At 45.3% G+C, this 6,136-nt stretch overlaps 1 protein-coding gene across 2 annotated transcripts in view; it reads right to left on the reverse strand.

The window, feature by feature from the left end:
* Positions 1 to 1,823, reverse strand: part of USP45 (ubiquitin specific peptidase 45) — a 46,602-nt gene extending 44,779 nt beyond the window's left edge. The window contains exon 1 of one of the 2 annotated variants that reach the window (XM_087817526.1): positions 1,791 to 1,823. The gene's annotated coding sequence lies outside the window, so the exon portion shown is untranslated. Of the gene's footprint in view, positions 1 to 853; positions 948 to 1,790 lie in introns of those variants that run through there. The other variant, XM_087817527.1, reaches the window with a different exon arrangement.
* Between the last annotated feature and the right edge of the window lie 4,313 nt (positions 1,824 to 6,136).

The raw sequence follows: 6,136 nt of genomic DNA on the forward strand, positions 1-6,136 counted from the left end.
ATGCTGGCAGAATAAAAAAAAAAAGAACCAGTATTTGACCTAAAATCTGTAAAAGACAGCCTTTTTAAAAAAACACTGACTTGCCCGGCCAGGCGTGGCTCAGCAGTTGAGTGTCAACCTAGGATCCAGGCAATCGGGGTTCGATTCCAGGTCAGGGGAGTGCAGAAGGCAGTGGATCAATGACTCATCACTGATGTTTCTCTCTCTCTCTCTCCCCTTTCCTCTCTCTGAAATCAATAAAGACATATTTAAAAAAACAAAACACTGACTCAAACTTAACTTGGCACTGTCAAGTCAATTTCCACTGTTTTTTCTGACATATACAATATGTCTAAACATACAGAATCATTCTGGACAGTAACCCACATTTAACAATCGCTTATCTGTATAGGTGTCTTTTTCAATTTCCCTTTAAAGCAAAATGAGACCAGTTCAATTATTAGAGCTTCAAATACTTCCTATCATCAATATAGTGTGTGGGGTGTTCCAAGATCACCCTCACATTTGGAGATTCACTAGGACTTACAAAACTCAGCATATAGTTAGCTGTACTCACAGGTAACTTTTATTACTGCAGTGTAGTATGAAAATACAGCCTGATCATAATGGAAAAAGATCCAGGTGAAGTCTGGAGGAATCCATGTGCAGGCTTCCTTATGTTCTCTCCCTCCCAGAAGGAATGAAATCCAGCAAAACGTCTGTGCAATATTTTTGCCCAGGGAAGCCCATTACAGCCTCGCAGGCCCAGGATTTTCACGGGAGCTGGAAACTTCAGTGCAAACCATATTGTCAAGCGCAAACCATACTGTAAAGCATAAACCATATTGCTTCCAGATGCCGAACAAGGTCTAACCTTGCAAGCAGGTCTTTCTAAAGACAGCAGTCTCAGGCTTACGATGCTCTTTTCAGCACAGTTACTTTCTGGCCATTTTTCGCATGTGGTTTCCCAGCCAAAGCTTTCCGTTTTCAACTTCAGCATTACTCTGTCTTAGTTGTTTAGAAATGTTTGATTTTTTTAAAAGCAGGTTAGGCAAAAAAAAAAAAAAAAAAAAGCCCATATTCTTAAATAATAATAAATCTCTCCTTTCCTCCCCTTGGGCAATTATTTTCAGCGGCGGGGACAGGGGCGGGATGGAGGGTGGGGGACAGGACTCTCCTTTTAAATACGAGGTCCAGAAGGATGAACAGCACTTAACGTAGTTTCACAGAGCATCACACTCTGCTCTAAGCACGTCGGAGATACCAAGCCCGCTGAGTCCTCACAAACACCCTGCGAGGCAGGTTCCTGTCCTTTCCCCCATTTGACTCTTGGAGAAACTGAGCCGCACCGAGGCTCAGGGCCGGGCGGGGCCGGGCCGGCAGCGGTGGGCGGGCGTCTGGACCCCGCAGCCCGTGTCCAGGCTCCTAAAGCTCCGCTGGGCTGCGGGGACCCCCGGTGAGACACGCCGCCTCGGGTCGCCAACAAAAACACCCCGAGCGTCTTTAGAGGAAATGCCCGGCCGGGGAGCGCGCGCCGGGGAAGGCCGGCGGGGCCGCGGCCGCGCGGCGCGTTCAAGGTGAGGCGGCGACTCCGCCCCCTCCGCCCGGCGCCCCGGCTCCCCCGCCGCCCCGGACTCGGGCCCGCCCGGCCGCGATCGCGCGGCCCTGGGCGACCGCCTGGCGCCCCCAAGGACCTGGAGGGCGGGGGGCGTAGGGGGGCCTGTCTCCCAGGCCCATCACGCCACTTGGGGCCGGGGTCGCGGAGACCAAGACCGAGAAACCGCGCCCCCGTCGCCGCGCCCCCAACTCACCCAGCCGGGCCGAGCCTCCGCGTCCACACCAGAAGAGACTGCGCCTGCGCGGCCGGCGGGGGCGGGGCCTCGGTGACAGTCCCCGGGCCCGGGCGGGCGGGGGCCCCGCAGGTGGCAGCACACCCAGGGCGGGGCGTGGACGGGGCGGTTCTCTCCGCCGGCGAGCCGGGCAGGCGGCCATTAATCTTAAAATAACAGCGGAGGACTCCCAGTCGGATTCGAATACTAATCTGGAGAGCACAGCTCGGGTCTTCCCGGAGTCGGGATTAGATTTCGGTTGTTGCTGGGCGCCTGCTGGGACAGGACAGCCTCTTACCCTGCGCCGTCACACTCTTCTGTACAATAACGTCACGTCTGACATACATCATCCATTACCTTGGTTTTTTTCGTAGGGAAAAGAAAATATTCCCCAAATAAGTATAGGCTGTGGCCAGCCAGTGTGGCTCAGTGGTTCAGCGTCCACCCATGAACCGGGAGTCAACAGCTTCATTCCCAGTCGGGGCACATGCCTGGGTTGTGGGTTCAATCCCCAGTAGCCTGCATGCAGGAGGCAGCCAATTGATGATTCTTTCTCATCATTGATGTCTCTATCTCCCTCTCCCTTCCTCTCTCTGAAACCAATAAAAACATATTTTTTAAAAACTTAAAAACTTAGATTGTGCTGTGGTGTAATTTTGAAGTCTAAATTGTCTACTTAATAAATTAAAAGTTTTCAGTTATTTTAACATCAGATTTGAAACAGAACATGGAGGGGGAAAAAGACATGCAAACTTGGCAAATCTGAACAATTTGCATACTAAATTGCATTGCAGTAAAAGGAATTTTTTTTAAAGTATCATATATTGGTATTCAATTTATACTTTAAAAAGGGGAGGACTGCATTAGAATTTGGAAATTTAGCTTCTCAGACTCATAAAAAGAAATTTAGGGATTATGCAAACCACCATACAGCACCTAAATTATTTTCTTGGAAATGACAAAATTCCAAAGCTATCTTGATTTTCCAGCAGATGTATCCTTAGCATAATCAAAATCTCCAAAGATTGCAATCTCTATTTCAAAACTCGGAATGAGTTAAGGAAAATTGTCTAACTTTTTTTTGAATCCTGGCCCTGAGTTATTTTTTCCATTGCTTTTTCAGAGAGAGAGAAACATGGATGACGCATTGATTTGCTGCCTCACGCACATGCCCAGACCGGGATCCGGCCTGTAACCTAGGTACCTGCCCTTGGCCGGAGTCCAACCTGGGACCTTCCCACGCCCTAACCACTGAGCCAGACCAGCTAGGGCTAACACTAAGTTTTTATTTCTGATGTTTTTCGAACTATCTTTTCACTTAATTTAAAGTAAAATTTACTACTTGATGGATTTATTTTAAAATATATATATATATATCTTTATTGATTTCAGAGAGAAGAAGGGAGAGGGAGAGAGAGAGACAGAAACATCAATGATGAGTCATCATTGATCGGCTGCCTCCTGCACGCCCCTGACTGGGGATCGAGCCCGCAACCCGGGCATGTGCCCTGACCGGGAATCGAACCTCCATCGCCTGGATCCTAGGCCGATGCTCAACCGCTGAGCCACACCGGCCGGGTTTATTCTGTATTTTTGAAGATACACTCTTTATTGTCAAAGTAATACATGATAGTGTAGTATAAAGTTCATCTTTTTCTCCTGCCCACACTTCCATTTCCTTTACTCAGCAGTAACATTTCCTCTCCTCTGTTCACTGCTGCTTCTATATAGTTTCAGGAATTGCCTATGCATTTGTACTATATTTTTATATAATTACCATTTATTAAAAGAGAACACAGATTACATTAAAGTCTACATTCTATTCTACGCTTGATTTTTTTCACCTGACAGTATACCTTGGCTATATTGCCACGTTAGCCTCATTCTTTCATCAGGACTCCAGTGAATGGGTGGAAGGGAGGGGGAGGGGAGGGGGAGGGAGGTGGGACGGGGGAAGGAGGGGGAGGAGAGGGAAAGGAGGGGGAGAGGAGGTAGGAGGACCGCGAGGGGGGAGGCAAGGAGGGGGAAGGGAGGAGGGGGAGGGGAGGAGGGGAGGGGGAGAAGAAGAAACAAAGAGTTGTTTGAAAATTAACGATTCATATCAATTTAGCATTAGTAGTCCTCTTCCAGAAAGTTAAGTGATTTCTTTCCCTTTCATCCCACTTTAAGCCTTGCTGACTCTCTCTGAAGGAAGAACTTGGGCACTTGTCTGAGGAGCAACCTCTTTTGACAAGATCTTTTTGCTCTAAGGACTCAAATAATACAAGTTTGGCACTGTGCTAGGTACCAGAGGACATATTCACCTTTTCAGAAAAAAAAAAAAAGTCTTACAGAAATATATTTCTCAAATAATTAGTCATGAACATTGGGGGGAAATTGTTTAGTAACATGTGCTCTTGCCAAAGCATAAATCATTAAATGTGATTCATGGAGGCCATGTACATTGTTGCCAAGTCTGTGTCCATACAACCTGTTGTTTATAATGCATATTCAAGACAGCTTAGGGATGCAATGGAGAGTACATGAATCTGCAGTATATAATGACATCTTGGTTCAAAGTTAATCCACAAAATAAATTACACAGAGACTATGATTAAGCTCCAAATGATTTGGAAAAACATAATTGTAAGTGTTGTTATTGGTATAAAAATCTGAAGTGTTTTTATTAATTATTAAATTATTGAAAACTGAACAATTTAAAAGTACATGCTTAATGAAATTATTCCTTGGACACATATTTTAATAATGTCATTTAGAAAGTAAATTTTAAATTTCTCACTGTGAATGAATTTACAGTTAAACATATCTTTCATTATGCTTGGAAACCAGAGTTGAGAATCAATTTTTTTAAAAGGCGATAAGAAACTTTATGCCGTAGGATGAATAATGCTCCCCCCAAAGGTGTTCTAATTCCTGAAACCTGCAGATATGACTTTGCATTGCAGACATGATTAAATTAATAATCTTTTAAAAAATTTATCTTTGTTGTTGAAAGTATTACAGATGTCTCCCAATTTTTCCCCATTGACCCCCGTCACCCCTCACCCACCCGCCAGGCCCTCACCACACTATTGTCTGTGTCCATTGGTTATGCATATATGCATATAAATTTCTTGGTTAATCTTTTCCCACCCTACCCCACCTACCCCTTTCCTCTAAAAAAAAAAAATCTTGAGATGGGAAATTATCCTGGATTATCCAAGTGGTCCCATGTTTAACTTCCGTGAAAGGCCAGCATTGAGTTTAACATCTACACACACTTGGACGAATCTTCCGGCTGTCACTGTGCGGGGAAGACCTTATTCCTCCCATTCTTCCTCCTATCCCAGCCCATTTCTTTCTGGCTTGATCGCTAATGCCTGTAATATTTTCCTTTAAATTTGGGAAACTAACTTATTTTTAAAAATAGTTGCACCTAACCCTGACAAAATTATTGTCAAATATAATCAAATATCAAGTTGTGGGGGAAAGATTATAGCATGAGATTATCTTTTTAAGAAAAATGTTTTTATTGATTTCAGAGAGAGGAAGGGAGAGGGAGAGAGAGAGACGGCAATGGTGAGAGAGAATCATCCATCGGCGGCCTCCTGCACGCCTCCTACTCGGGACTGAGCCCGAATCCTGGCCATGTGCCCTGACCACGGAGCTGAACGTGACCTCCTGGTTCATGGTCAACCTCAACCACTGAGCCACACTATTGGGTAGCATGAGATTATCTTAATACATCGTTTGAACTATTGGAGTTAAGAGCAATTCTGAAAAAAACACCCGTTTAGTTTGCTTGAATCCAACGTATTAGAATCCTGTTATAAAGCAAATTGGAGAAATGTATTTACTTTAAATCTTTAAATATTATCTTTAGTATATTTCTTACTTTCTACTTTTAAACTTTGTCGCTCCTTAAAAATAATTAAAAAATTAAAATTAAAAACAAAAAAGCAAGACGCCGTGGCGGGGGTGATTCAGTCATCAGAGCGTTGTCCGGTATACCCGAAATGTGGGGGTTGATTTTTGGGTTCATTTACCCGTCAGGGCACACGACCAGATTGGGGGATTCAGTTCCCCACGGGAGGCAACCGATCCATGTTTCTCTCTCTCTCCCCCCTTCTTCTCTCTAAAATAAATAATAAGAAAAAGAAGACCCTATGTTAAAATAAATAAAAGCACGCCACCCCTTGGATTCTTTCCAAAGACGGGGATTTTAAATGGTAAAGCGGGGCACGTGTTGGTCAGCGATTATGTCTGGGGCAGTACCAAGTTCGGCCGGCGCCCGGCTGGAGGGCGCTCAAGAGCCGACGCGGTTCGCGGGCGGCGGGCGGCGGGCGGCG

The sequence above is a fragment of the Miniopterus natalensis genome, chromosome 5 (genome assembly GCF_054644295.1).
Source record: "Miniopterus natalensis isolate mMinNat1 chromosome 5, mMinNat1.hap1, whole genome shotgun sequence".
NCBI classification, from domain to species: Eukaryota; Metazoa; Chordata; class Mammalia; order Chiroptera; family Miniopteridae; genus Miniopterus; species Miniopterus natalensis.